This window comes from Podarcis muralis, chromosome 2 (genome assembly GCF_964188315.1).
Source record: "Podarcis muralis chromosome 2, rPodMur119.hap1.1, whole genome shotgun sequence".
In the NCBI taxonomy this organism is placed as follows: Eukaryota; Metazoa; Chordata; class Lepidosauria; order Squamata; family Lacertidae; genus Podarcis; species Podarcis muralis.
Window position 1 is genome coordinate 5220752 of NC_135656.1, and position 14450 is coordinate 5235201.

The window sequence follows — 14450 nt, forward strand, 5'->3', positions numbered from 1 at the left end:
CCGCAGCGGGGTGCGCTCCCGTTGCTCGGTCCCAGCGCCTGCCAACCTAGCAGTTCGAAAGCACCCCCGGGTGCAAGTAGATAAATAGGGACCGCTTACTAGCGGGAAGGTAAACGGCGTTTCCGTGTGCGGCTCTGGCTTGCCAGAGCAGCGATGTCATGCTGGCCACGTGACCCGGAAGTGTCTCCGGACAGCGCTGGCCCCTGGCCTCTAGAGTGAGATGGGCGCACAACCCCAGAGTCTGTCAAGACTGGCCCGTATGGGCAGGGGTACCTTTACCTTTACCTTTAGCACTTGGTACTTAACAAGGCTGTCTGGGTGTGAATGAGTTATCAACCCTAATCACTCTGGGAATGTGTATCTGGTGAGTCTCTGGCTCTCTTTAATCCAAGGGCCTGAGAATTAACAAGCTCAGCTGTCACAAGTTATTAGTCAACTAGCTGACCATTGGTGAATTTAAACATAATCAAGAATTATGATTGGATCTGAGTTCCGTTTCCATGTGAGTTTTAGAAATAAAGACCCTAAGAAAGAAGCCCTGGGCGTGCTCTGCAATCCGCCCATCTGTCAGTTGCCATCCTGACAGGCCTCCTCCTGCATTGACATGTGTGTCTTCTGTCTTTGAGATGCGGATTCCACTGAGGACTTTGAAATCATTCTAACTTTGCCTTTCTTCTCATTTGTAAGTATGTTAGCTAGCTATACTCTACCATGTTATTGTTTTCCTCTTTGAAACGTATAAGAGATGTCCCTACTTTTTAAGTATGTTTAATCTTGTTTTTAAATAAATTTTTAAAAGGGAACTTTCATTTGTCTTGTGTGCCATTCTGAGGGAAAGCCTGAGTCCAGGGCCTGATCAATCAGCCGCTACTGTATCTGTTGAATTTCTGCCTGCAGTTTGCAGAAACAACTTGCAGGGTGGGGCAGCCGGTAACTAGGAAGGATAACCTTCTCCCTTGGGTTAGACCTTCTGGTGCCCTGATACAAGGGAGTGGTGGCAGCAACTATCCTTTTTTGGTGCATTTTGTCCCGTAAAAAGGTATATGCCTCCGGCCGCCGTTCCTCTAAACCTGATCCAGCTAGATGGTAAGACAGGTGAGGGAGGGGCGAGTGGCCGGAGCATTACTACGGGGCCCTGAAACTTAAGTTTCATCCATTTCATAGTCTCTGGCCTTCTCCCTGAATGTCCCACTGTGAGCCCAAGGAGTGATTCGCTCCCTCACCCTTCCCTCCCTGAGCTGGCTGTGGTACCCAGGCAGAGAATGACAACCCTCCCCCTCCAGGTGTCTCTAAGGCCAGGCAGCTCCCTCCTTCCCTGCTGGCACCTGATGTCAGGGAGGAAGTTTTTTTGTGGCCTCACTTAGTCAGCCTCCCCACAGCACTCGGGCGCTGGGTTCCATCATATGCCTCTGCACCACTACCACTGGACAACGAGGAGGAGACTGAAAGACAATGGCGCCATTTAGCTTTCCCGCTAGACACACTCCACCCTTCAGTTTTCCCCTGGCTAAATCTATTTCTTTTTAATGCCTTCAACAAGTCACCATGTATTTAGGTGAGGCTGCATTGAGGATAAAGACACTGAGTTCGAGACCCATTTACTCCATTAGCCTTCAGTTGCTGTATCATCTAACCAAATTTGATTCTCATCTAGTCAATCTCAGTGCTTGGTTTTAATAATAAACAGGACCAGAAACAGCATATGGTGAGGCTTTAGAGAATATTCCAGAAATGGTACCTCAGAAGGGTTGAGGATGGTTATGCATGTAAAGAAGAGACACGTTATTTTTCACCACTCTGCCACACCTGGAAAAATATGGTGAAATGTGTCCCATGTTTTTAGTGGACGAGGTTTCCACACACAATCAAAATGTGAAAAGGCAGCACCCACTTTGGCTCAGCAATCGTCTTCGTAGGACTCTAGAGAGGCTTGTGCGCAACTAGGGAAATCTGCTGAATGGCACGGGCCCAGTCAGAAAAAGAGATCAGGAGGTGCTACTGCTTTGATGTACATCTGTGAAGGTGGGGATTAGAAATGCGTTATTAAATAATTAAACGTGGAAATGTAGTTCAAAATGTGTTCCTTACTGACTGGAGCTGATCCTTCAAGATCTAATAGCATGATGAGTCCTGACACTTGTGTTGGTTGGAGTGTTCTGACATGGAGCCACATTCATATTTTGCATATGGTACATGAAGGATGAAAGAATAAAGGCACGCATTTCCCACACAAAGTTGTTGCAACTAAAATGTCTACTTTATTGGTATCATCATTCAGCATACAAAGGTGTTATTGTTGACATCCAGATCATACTAGCCTCCAAAAAGTCCTAAGAGACCGCCTAGAAGACGGTCTTGATTCACAGAGTCTTGGAGAGGATCATGCTCTGCAGATATAGGATCTGGAATGAGAGTTGAAGACAGGATTGTTAGTTCCTTTCAGGGACACAGACTCCATGGATGTCCTGTGCCCTTAGCAGCTCTGTGCTGTCACAGCAAGCCTGCCTACCTAGTTCATTTACAGGAAAGTCTTGCTCATCAAAGAGGGCATTTCTAGAAAGTCTAAATGATTGTACCCTAGAACAGTTGGTCATGGATGTGACCAGAAGGGTGGCAATTCTGGGCATTCAAGACCTGTTAGAAGATGTGTTGACAAGCCAGGAGGGAGCAGTGCCCACAGTGCTATTAAACTAAACATACATGTAAATGGCCAATTGCCAAAAAAACCCATCACAGTCATATTTGATATAGAAATGGAGGCAGACAGTTTGGTGATCAATAGTGGTTCCCATTTTGAATGCCAAGATACTCACCGGTTCCTTCTTCACCTTCATATGGTCCTAGAGGGAGAAATTAGGAAAGCGTGAGACCTCCTTCCAGTCATTGGCAGCCTAGGTTGGCTAAAGTTATTCTACTGCCCTGTTTACTTAAACCTCAGGAAATTCATCAGCATTTGGGGGCCAATTTCTCCTATTAAATACGTTTTCCTAACCCTTCCATCAGTAAAAAGGATAAATGAATGTCAACTACTTACGTGCGGACACCATGGCAAAAGCAACCCAAACAACCAAAAGGAGGACCCAGAATTTCATGACGATCACCGAAGAGGAGAGGCAGATTCTCAAGATTCTTGGAGGGACGTCACAAACTGACGGTTCACCTGGATCCAACTTCTCTTTCTTATAAAGGCACAACCTTCCAATCAAATGCGTTGGCTGAGCTGATGCGGTTTTGGAGCCTTGAACGGATTAGCTAGTAAGCAACCTTTGTCTGTGAAAACACCCACCCCCGGTGCAAATAAACAAGGCAGCATGTGATGATGTGTGGAGTGTGCCATGGGCTATGTGCCCTTTCTCAGGATTTAGTCTTGGTTTCCCTTTTTCCTCCTAGATCAGCTGTCCTTTTTCATCCCCTTCCTTTCTATTCCCTGTTTATTTATCACTAATATCAAAGGTTAATAAATATTATCTCGCTTTCAGATTCCCTTCTGGCCTTTAGCTCTCAGACCTTCTTTTTCCTTCTTCCTCTGACCCTCTGTCTTCTTCTGTACCTCGACATGAAAGGAGTTGCTGCTGGTGGCATTGGCCCTGTCCAAAGGCTATGGCATTGGTGGGGGCTGGGGCACGCAAGTGAGGAAGTCCTGGGCAGGCTGTGACATTGTGACCCACCTGAAAGTGACCCAAAGCCAACAGCTTGGTCCTGGCCCAGCTAACACTTTGAGGACCACTGGTCTAGACTCCAGGTCACTGGTTCTCAAAGGGTGTAGCACATCACACTGGTTTGGCAGGGGAGGATGACAAGTGTGGGGAGAGGAGCCAAGGACGACAATCAAAGAAACATTTCAGTGCAGTATAGTATGGATAATTTTTAATATATGTATTTACAGACTATGGATAGATTTCCCACCCCCCCACCCCGAAAAAAAAAAGATATATCATTGTAGTTTCAGAAATTTATCCATTGCTTCCTTGTTTTACAACTTTAAGAACAGCTGCAAAAATCATCCTGTCCCAATAACTAACCTGTTTTCACCCCTCAGCCTGGGAAAAAGTGTGGTCTGCTAAACTGCAGATGGCTCAGTAATGAACCTTATCAGTTCCTTGGCAAGTTCGCAGACTTATTTTATCCTTTCGTCCAGCTTAAGATAAATAAAGATAAATAATACTTCCAATTAAATTAGATTCCAAGTCCTTTTAGCATTATTCAGAACTGTGGTTCTGTTCCACAGTTTATTATCTCATCTCTTCTAGCACGCACCAGTACTTTAGTCCGAATTGCGGGTGGCGCTGTGGGTAAAAGCCTCAGTGCCTAGGGCTTGCCGATCGAAAGGTCGGCGGTTCGAATCCCCGCGGCGGGGTGCGCTCCCGTTGCTCGGTCCCAGCGCCTGCCAACCTAGCAGTTCGAAAGCACCCCTGGGTGCAAGTAGATAAATAGGGACCGCTTACTAGCGGGAAGGTAAACAGCGTTCCGTGTGCGGCTCTGGCTCGCCAGATGCAGCTTCGTCATGCTGGCCACGTGACCCGGAAGTGTCTCCGGACAGCGCTGGCCCCCGGCCTCTTGAGTGAGATGGGCGCATAACCCCAGAGTCTGTCAAGACTGGCCCGTATGGGCAGGGGTACCTTTACCTTTAGCTTTAAGCTCTATTTAGCTATCGTGGGAGTTGCCTCCACTAAGGCAGACCGGAACCGGGAGCCGAAAAATGTATGTCTTTTAGTTTTTGAGTTGTGTGACTCAGATTGAGTCTAGTAGACCCAAAAAATTAAGCAATGTAGACCAAAGGTGCTTCTGTGATTAGGGGCTGTAGTGAAGTTAGGAAATTTCAATAGACCAAACTTTGGTCAAGTCAGAAGCAAAGCATTGTGGGAAGACCAGAAGGCCAAAGGATTTATGGGGAATGCGTTCTTGTTGCTTTAAGTGGAGACTTGCTGTCTATGGGAGTGAGAATCCTTATTGTAGGCATCTGCAGGAAGAAACTTCTCCAAGTTGATTAGTGGTATTCTAGCACCTGGTACTTAACAAGGCTGTCTGGGTGTGAATGAGTTATCAACCCTAATCACTCTGGGAATGTGTATCTGGTGAGTCTCTGACTTTCTTTGATTCTTGGAGGGACTTCACAAACTGACGGTTCACCTGGATCCAACTTCTCTTTCTTATAAAGGCACAACCTTCCAATCAAATGCGTTGGCTGAGCTGATGCAGTTTTGGAGCCTTGAACGGATCAGCTAGTAAGTAATCTTTGTCTGTGGAACGCCCACCCCCACCGCCGGTAAAAATAAACAAGACAGCATGTGATGATGTGTGGAGTGTGCCATGGGCTATGTGCCCTTTCGTAGGATTTAGTCTTGGTTTTTAACTGCCACTGAATTCAATCTCTGACTCGCTTCCAAGGAGAGACCCTTAGATAAACTAGGGCCAACAGCAACCCAAGTGTTTGTGAAAGCGCTCAAACTCCTTCACAGACTGCCAGCTGGGAATGTGGCCTTCCACCTGACATAGCAGAATTTGAGGATTGAAGTGGAGAAGGCCTTTCCCTTTTCCCTTCCTACCACCACATGCTTTTCAAAGTTGTTTTTACCCATGTTCTGCAATTTCTTCTCCCATTCTTCTTTCCACAGTCAACTTGTGCCTTATTGTCTTCCTCAAAATCTGTCACTTTCATCTCATTTCTGGTTCTTCTACCCTCCTGAATTGTTGGACTGTATGTATCATGTTCCTTTGCACCACTACTGTTGGACTTGAGGAGGAGGAGACTAAAAGACAATAGCAGTTTTAAACCAGCAATTAAGCATACATAATTTAATCCTTAGCACATAGTCTGTGGCACATGGCAACCATCATCACATGCTTTCTAGTTTATTTCTGCCAATGAGATGTCTTCTGTTTGCTAATCTATTCAGGGTGAAACGGTAGTTTCATCAACTCTTCCAGCATGCTGGAATGGTGCTTCATACGTTCATGACTACAGAATGAAGGCCCGTCAAAAATGAAAACAACAAGGAGGAGGAAGGAGGAGGAGGAGGAAGAGCTGGATCCAGACTCAACTGCAGATTGTTTGTGACTTCCAATTATCTGCAAGCAACTTTCCGTGAGCTGGTGCCCTTCAGATATTTTTAGCAGAAAAATACCATTAGAAATGATACCTATGTCAACACAATACCTTAATTTACGACTGATTCAGTGAAGCACAGTGCACAGATTATACAGTGTATAGAATATGTGATCAAAAAGGAGAAGCTTGGCAAAGGATAACAGATGATGACAATGTAAACAGGAGCTGGAACACATTATATTATCTGCAAATGTTGAAGGTAAATTTTCTCTGGATGGGCAGAACATTTGCCACATAATCCCCATCCAAATGTTTGCCCATCCAGAGAAAATTTACCTTCAATATTTGCAGAGAACTTTTGGCTCAGTACCATTGTTTCCAGAGATAATGCAGTGGAATCCAACATTTTGCAGTATTTGAGAGCCAGCATGCCATAGCAAGCGACATTTGAAGACACCTAGAGCAGTAATTGAGTGCAACACATGCACTACGCAGACAGGCAAGCATTTTGGCTTAGAAAACTGAACTATTTCTTCACAGCTGAGAAGGCAGGGCCCCCCAGCACATTGGATCATTCTGAGCCCAACAGAGATCCCAGTTGCACCTCAGGATCACAACAGGATATCCCCAAGACTACAGCAAGGTCAAATCTGTGCCTTGTTGAGCCTCCAAACTCAAGCCATCCACATGTGACCACATCTGATTGGTAATGTGAAGTGGCTGTTGTGCTCCCTTTCACTCCCAGCTCCACATCATGGGTGAATCCAAGGTTTGAGCCTTGAATGTGGCTAATGGTTGTGAGGGAGATAAGGAGGCAGTTAGTGGCTTTGCTAGGTTCCCTGCCTTCTGCAACCCAACCAGTGTGAAATGAGTATTGTCTACCTATATCCGAAGCTATAAGATCCAGCTCCTTGGGAAGTAATCTCTTTCTGCTTTCCTTTTTCTGAGGCCAGAAGGGGTGATCTAAACTAAATATGGTGTCCACTGTGAGTGGTGCCAGACCCTCCCCTGCCCAAGACCACCACTTAAGAGCAAGAGAGTACTATATTTCAGGTCACCAGTCCCTTTTGGGTTTCTAACCAATCTTCTAAGTACTGACATTCCACGGCCACCCTTCAGTACTAAAGTCTCTGACTTTGCCACACGCTTGATAGCTTGGTCAAATACAGGGCATAGCCTGAATGACCAAATCTTTATTATTTTAGTAACATATAACAAATTGTTTGTTTTCAGTAGCAGTGTTTGCATACTTTGGATTTCAAAGCATTGCTGATAACTCTATTCCTAATGCACATCTTAATCTTACCATGCGCTATCCCTTACTCCTTCACCTTCCACTCTGCTCTTTCCCTCACACACCTGTTCTAACCACCTTCCACACCTTCAGCCAATCAGCACACGGCACACCCCAACATCCCACCCCTTCCTCATCCCCCCCTTGCACCTTACCTGGTATCTTACAAATTATACAAATAACCTGCATAATGTTAATATGGAAACCTGTGCAAGTTAGTTACAAGGACGAACACCACACAGGGCTGGCCCAACCATAAGGTAGAGTGAAGCAGTCGTCTTGGGCTGTTGAATTCCATGGGGCTGAGCAGTTGCCTGCAGTTGCCACTCCTGCCACCACCGCCAGGGTCACATGGCAGCCTCTGGTGAGATCTCACAGAAGTCTTGCAAATCTTGCTGTGGCGGGACCCCAGTAAACAAGGCTTCGAGAGAAGCAGGGGCGGAGGTGGCACCTTTCCATTTTGCCTCAGGCGGCAAAATGGGCTGGGACACCCCTGACACCACAAGTATGTTTTGTTACATATGTTTCGGGAAATCCCTTTTTAGCTTTTTGAAGGGGCTGGTTACTGCCTTGCTTCAGCAGGCTGAGCGTGGCATGCTGCCTGATGGCTGGACAACCTACAACTCCATTTACATTTCACTAAAGGATCTCATATGGTTAGATCGTGGGGCGTTCACAACATCAGCTGTTGTTACCAGTTACTACTATCATGGATTGGTCACTGAGCTTTTCTTCTTCCCCATTTCACTGCCATCTGACCCCACTGCTTTCAACTTTTTCTCTTGCAGTGTTTGTTTGTCTGTTCACATAGGCACACTTATAATTAATACACCACTTGATGGTAAAGCACTTCAAAGTGGTTTCCAAAGCAGTTAAACCAAGTGGCCAAAGAGAAACTATTACATACCCTGTTTTCCAGGGACAGTCCCGGAATTACAAAAGCTGTCCTGGTTTCTGGGTTTTCCGTTTCCCTTCCATCCACATCTCTGAGCACACGTAAAAGTGTATGTGTGTGTTTGTGTGCAAAAACAGAGTCCTGTTTATCTTGAAAATAAAATACCTGCACCAAATGAAGGAAAGGGTGGCACTGGCATACGAAGCCCTTACTATAACATTGAAGGAAAAGGTCACCAGTCCACTTTAATTGGGTGTAGATGTGCATATGACGTCTATGTGTTCAGCTAAATGGAGGAGAAGCATCCTGATGTAGAATAGGATGTCCCTATTTCCTTCAGAGATATGTTGGAGGCTATGCTATTATGGAATTTACCTATGAGAGGGTTGTGCTTTTCAACTGCACCAAGTAATGTTTCTGCAATGCCCGAGAATGGGTGAACTGAGGAGCAAATGGAGCTGTGTTCTTGCACCTAAAATAAATCAGGCAAGGTCAAGCAGCCCCTGAGTTTGAGGCGGGGCCAAATTAAACACCACTTGGCATCCCTAATCCCTACAGTAGTCTGCTCTGTCCCCAAAATCTGTATGCATTTTCCCCTGACTCTGTCCGCAAAGTTAGTTTTTTTACAGTAGACCCCCAACTCACATGGGGCTTTTGTTCCAGGGATTATGCATAAAGCCAAAATCACGTGTAGTCATAACATTTTGGGTGCAATGGTGGGTAGGATTTCCAAAGTCTTTTTACTCCTTCATTTATTCATTTATTTCAATTTCACCAAGCGCATAAAGCTGAATGCATACGTTAAATGCATGTAAGTTGCAGGTCTGCTGAATACATTTCTTGCCTCATATCATTCAGTTCTGTTTCCCCTTTTTTATTTGCTCTGCCATGTGACAAAGAAGTTGGCATAATAAATATGGGGATCATCTGCCTTATCAAGATATTGTCCTTTCCAGAAGATCCATTCCCTGATGGTGCGATTTCCGTAAACTGTACCTTGTTAATTTGTAAAATCCAAAGAATGTTGCTCTCACCTCTAATCCAATCCTGAAAACTCTTATTGTTTCTCAAAGTCCTGTTTATTTGAGCTAGCCATCCACACCCCTCATCCCATTGCCTTCTCTCAATTGTTTAGGCAAAGCCAGCATCCATTCAAGCATTCATTCATCAACTTTATAAGTTATTACAGTGCACTGGGAATTAAGATAGAAACAATAGACGTAATTTGTTCAGTTCAGTTCATAAATTGATTGTTCTACTTAAAGGCCATGACAAACTTGTAGCAATAGTATTAATAAAATAATACAGAACATACGTCCATGATGAAAGAGAGAAGATATCAGAGACACAAACAAGCTTCGATTTAGCGTGTTTTCATATTAAAACTCTGGATCACCACAACAAATTATAGCAATTTCATCTACCGGTAATTCCTTTCTCCTAATTTATTCCTTTATTTTTGCAGCCAGTGCGTGTTATGAAAGAATTATGGTCACCAAAAAGAAACTGAACCATTTTTGCTGAGTATGCCTCCTTGCTGGTGTGAGCAAAGGTTTCAGAAATGATCTCTTGGGTCTTTCACCCGAGGGACTTTGCTGTAGCGACCACCCAAGCCTGCAGTGGGCATCACTTGCAGGAGAAACGCAGCTCAATAAAGGCATCCATTTTCTGCCATTGATCAGGAATGCTAAGTCAAGGGCTTCAGCTTTCCACTGGACAAGCACAGTGGGGCCACCATTATCCCTTGCTTCTTGTCACCGGATGGCCAGCAACAGGGGTGTCACAGAAGTGTATTTTCTGCATTGCCAGAGGGCTGAATTAGATGGGTTTTGAGGCCACTTCCAAGGGTTGCAGTAGAGCCGTCTTTCCCATAGGGCTTAGTGGTGCTTTGCGCCAGGGCGCTGGTCTCTCAGGGGCGCCCCAGCAAGTGGGGGAGTTGCGTGGCTTTGCCGGTGGCCTCCCCTTTTCCTGCACACCCATAAGGCTAGCGGGTGTGCAGCTTCCATCCTAAGCCTCTGTAGGGATCGCTGTCCTGCAGCGGCATGGGGAAGAGTTGCGCCGCCCTGCATGACTGGCAGTGCGCAGCTACGGTCACCTCAACACTATTCATGGTAATTTGGAGGTGCTAGGCGGATATTTGCACCCCGGTGCCACATCTGCTAAAGACAGCCCTGGGTGGCAGAGTAGGTTTTGTCTGACTACACTGAAGACAAACACAGTTGTAAATTTTAAATGGGATTTTTACTTACTATCAACAACCATTTCTGTATTTGACAGCAGTATGGGAATAATGCAAAAGAGAAACGAACAGACAATTCAGGAAGGCCACTTCTCTTTCTGTTCCTAGGTACAAGGCCTATTTGTTGTCTGATTTTGTCTCAGTGCAGTGGGTCTTTATTAAAGGCTGTTGCTTATTCTGATATCAACCCTATGATTCTCTTAACAATGAATGAAAATGGATTGATGGCTATTCAAAGAACAGAAAGCAATGTGAGTGAAACTTTTTTTTTTAAAGGAAATGGTAATTTGAAATGAAAATATTCCCCTCTGAGCATATTTTACAATATATTCTCTAATCTTCAGTTGAAGAAAAAGAAACTTTGACCAAGCCCTCATGGAAAGAAGCACATTTTTGGCAAAAAGTATACTTTGGCCCTTAGCCAATGAAAGCGTCATTTGAAAGCTTCTGTTTGCTTTTTGCTTTTTTGTGAGCAGGATTATTTCTGATTAATGAACTGGTTCATGACATATATCCCATACGTTCTGATTGGTCCTCAATGTCTTTATAGGCCAACAGAAGCACTCAACTCACCAGCTCTTCCCAGCGGTCCTTGAGCCTCTCTGTCCACCTGGAAGCCTCTGCCTGATCCCTGTTTCTAGCTCTCTGAAGATGAATTTGTGGCTCCCTCTCCTGCTTGCAGGCTCCACCTTTGTTTTGGTGGGTGCAGGTAAGTTCTGTTTGTGAGCACCTTCTCTTTGGTTCCTCAGCCAAGAGTAACGTCTCCTGGCTTTACGACAATAGCCATTTTCAATCTTGTGCTTTAGATGGGGCTTCAGTCAACAATTTATAGTCATTTGCTTGCCTTTTGTGAGCTCTTAATGAAGAAGAAGAAGAGGAAGAGGAAGAGGAAGAGGAAGAGGAGGAGGAAGAAGAAGAAGAAGAAGAAGAAGAAGAAGAAGAAGAAGAAGAGAAAAGAGAGAGATTGAACAGAAGGCTTTTGGCAAACAACAGGTGGAAGACTCAGAAATCTGAAAAGCTTAGTGGCTTTTGTTTTAAAAACTGTAAAAAGGCAATACCTTGCAAAATAAATGTGTAGTTGGAGAGTTTCATCAAACCTTTATTTTCAAAGATGAACTGCATCAAATTCCTTCCCACCCCTCATCCCTACTTGAGATCAGTTTTTTGGAGGAAGCCAAGAGAGAATCTTGAGGGAATAACCAAGAAACCAGTCTATATCTTCCACCAACCCCATGCTACAGACCTCCGGGTATAGGGCACTATATAAACTCAATAAATAATAATATTAATAATAATAATACAGCCTGAGGGCCAAAAACAAAGCAACCCATTAACTCTTAGCAGGTAGGAAAATCAAGGGATTCCTTCTGAAACTTCAGTGAATTACTACAAAGGTGCTCTTGGAGGAAACTGATTTTCTAGATCCATTTCTATCAGGGTTTAGGTTTGGTTTTGGCACAGAAACTGTATGATGACCTCTGTCAAAATGATGTCACGTGCATGCGTGGAAGCGGTGAAACGCGACCCACACACGCACAGATGCGCAGTTGCGTCTTACTTTCTATTAGAATGGGAGTCTCATCCTGAGGTACCACTGTATTAAAATACCATGCTTTCAACACACACACACACACACACACACACAGTGGCAGAAGGAGAGGAGGGAGGAAGTGAGATATTAAGGTTGCATGGATCTTGTCTTCCACCCCCACGCCATAGGTACTTCAGGCTTTCCAACTGCTCTTCCTTAAAAATTGAAGGAGAAGGGGCTGCAGTTCTGCTTCAAGCAGCTACTTCCTGCTCATTGTGTGCATTGCTCTGCAGGGTCCTGCAGTTTTGCAGCCTTTGCAGAGGTAATGAATGAGAGAGAGAGAGAGGCACATGCACATGCACACATATACATATACACATACACATACACGGAGCCTGGAGAAACTGGCTAAGCAGGTACACTGAAAGCTCCTGCTGGAAACCTTTAAGGGGACTAGGCTAGTCCCACTAGTTCATGGACTGAATGCCACTGCTGGAGAGGCTGCCCAGGTTAGGGTGCTTTGGGATGGTTCTGGTCCTACATGGATGATAATTTCAAGAGGGTGATGTTTAGGAAGTGCTCTTTGGCCCCATAGAGCCTTCAATGTGGGGTTCCTCAGGGTCCGATTTTATCCCCCAGGCTGTTTACATGAAACCACTGAGTGGGGTCATCCTCAGATTTGGAGTACATTGCCAGCAATATGCTGGTGACACTCAGCTCCGCTTCTCCTTTACATCTGCAGGTGGGGCAGTGGATGTGCTGGACCATTGTCTTCACTTGGCATTGGACTGGATGAGAGCCAACACACTGAAGCTCAATCCAGATGAGACTGAGGCAATGTTAGTGAGTGGTTCCCTAGACCAGATGGATGGGAAGTGGCCTGCTCCTGATGGGGTTATGTTGCTTACCAGGGCAAGACGGTTTGAACGTATTACACTAATCCTGGCCAAACTGCATTGGCTGCCAATTAGTTTCTGAGCCCAATTCAAAGTGCTGGTTTTGCCCTATAAAGTCTTAAACAGCTTGGCACCACAATACCTCAAGGACTGTCTCTCCCCATGTGAACCAATTCGGATCCTGAGATCAGCATCTGTGGACTTTTTCATGTGCCTCCTCTGCAAGAGGTCCAGAGGGTGGCAACGCAATAATGGGCCTTTTCTGTGGTTCCCTGTTTGTAGACTGCTCTCCCCAGGAAGGCTTGCCTGGTGCCTTCATTACATATCTTTAGGTGCCAGGTAAAAACATTCCTCTTCTCCCACACCTTTGGCTAATTAAACTATCTTTTGCCTTTGAAGCTTTACGTTGGGGGGGGGGGAGTATTGTTTTTGTTTGTTATATTGCAAACTGCCCTGTGATCCTTGGATGAAGGGCAATATAGAAATTTAGTGAATAATAATAATAATAATACAAAAGGTAACAGGCTACAATCCTTTATACACTTACCTGGAGGCAACATCCAATTAACTCAATGGGGTTTACTTCCAAATAGGATTTCCCCAAATCTGATTAAGGATTTCTGCATAATATTTCAGAAGAAGGAGCTATAAAAGCAATGTAGGTTCAGAGTCTGCTGGTGGGCTTCTCTGATAATTTTGCCAAATAGCAACTTTGAAAATATGGACTTAAGGTTAATAGCAAAGCTGAACAATGAACTGGATGTAACTAAGTCCATTATTAGAGTGGACAAGCTTCAGCCAGGAGGAGGAGGAGGAGAATGGAGCTGCTCCCAAGAGGACAACCAGAAGAAGGGCAGTGTATGGACATTCGGAACAAGACAGAGTTGTCAGGTTTTGTATATTATTTTTAGGTTCTGTGAAACTGAGAGGGGAAGCTCCCAATTTCCACCAAATCATGCCTATGGTGCTACCCTGTGGTCTTGTTTATTTGTATAAGTTGTGCCTCATGGTTCTGTACCCCTGGACCATGAATTTTTTCCAAGCTGCTAGAGGTGTCAATGGCCAACTCTGTGTAGGGGGAGGATTTGTTGGTTTTGCTTGTTACTGTGTTATATATTTCTGTGTGATCCTTGGAGGAAAGGAGGTATAGAAATTTAAATCATAGTAATAGTAATAATAATTCAGAAGAATACAGAGTTGTCAGGTTTTGTGTATTCTTTTTAGGTTCTGAGAAACAGAAGCGAAGAGCTTTTGGTTACTTCCAGTACATGCCCACATCGCATCTGTGTGGTATCCTTGCTTCAAAGGTCTATGAGCGCCGCCGGATTGAAGGCCCCTGGTTCCTAGTATCTTTGGAAGGTGCTAGAGAGGCCAGCAGCCTGCTCCAGTTGAATATGACACTGGGCAACGCGGTTACTGGAGAAGAATGTCTCTTAATGACAAGACTGACAAGGCGTCCCAGAAGATTTGCTGTTTGAAAAGATGCACATACCCCTTCTGTAGTAATAAAAGCAGAGATTGATTCCTGGTAAGGAAGCAAAATAAA

The 14450-nt window shown here is 44.8% G+C and overlaps 2 long non-coding RNA genes across 3 annotated transcripts; one reads left to right on the forward strand and one right to left on the reverse strand.

Moving 5' to 3' along the window:
* The first annotated feature begins 518 nt into the window (after positions 1 to 518).
* On the forward strand, positions 519 to 14450 carry LOC144326706 (uncharacterized). Of its 2 annotated transcripts, XR_013391688.1 has the most exons (4): positions 519 to 682; positions 10586 to 10728; positions 11028 to 11186; positions 14129 to 14450. It is a non-coding gene; the product is annotated as an uncharacterized LOC144326706 (long non-coding RNA). The 2 variants fall into 2 exon arrangements; XR_013391687.1 differs by lacking the exon at positions 10586 to 10728.
* On the reverse strand, positions 2271 to 3265 carry LOC114592699 (uncharacterized). Its single transcript, XR_003705512.2, has 3 exons — positions 3035 to 3265; positions 2814 to 2840; positions 2271 to 2402 (listed from the first exon to the last, which is right to left on the reverse strand). It is a non-coding gene; the product is annotated as an uncharacterized LOC114592699 (long non-coding RNA).